This window comes from Acanthisitta chloris, unplaced genomic scaffold (assembly GCF_000695815.1).
Source record: "Acanthisitta chloris isolate BGI_N310 unplaced genomic scaffold, ASM69581v1 scaffold39957, whole genome shotgun sequence".
In the NCBI taxonomy this organism is placed as follows: Eukaryota; Metazoa; Chordata; class Aves; order Passeriformes; family Acanthisittidae; genus Acanthisitta; species Acanthisitta chloris.
In genome coordinates, this window is record NW_008682723.1 from 905 (window position 1) to 1360 (window position 456).

Consider the following 456-nt stretch of genomic DNA (forward strand, 5'->3'; position numbering starts at 1 on the left):
GAGCCCCCCGTGCGGGGTCGGGATGTCACCTGGATGTCACCCCCTGCCCCTGGGGCGATGCTGCCTGGGGAAACTGAGGCTGAGTGAGAAGAACAGGGAGCGAAGCCTTTGGGGGTCCCACGGTGGGATGGGGCTTTGGGGTGTCTCCCCTCTCTGTGAGGACCATATTGGGGGTCTGCCTCTCCTTGTGGGACCCCCGGGTGGGGTCTGGATGTCCCCCCTGCCCCACAGGATGCTGCTAAAAGGGGGAAACTGAGGCTGAGTGAGGAGAACAGGGAGCAAAGCCCTTGGGGGGTCCCATGGTGGGATGAGGCTTAGGGGTGTCCCCCCCTCTACCATGGGGACTGGCCTGGGGCTCTGCCCCTGCTTCTGGGACCTTTGTGCTGAGTCTGGCTGTCACCTGGATGTCAACTGCACCCTGCCAACCTCCTGTCACCTCCACCCTGCCACTCCCTG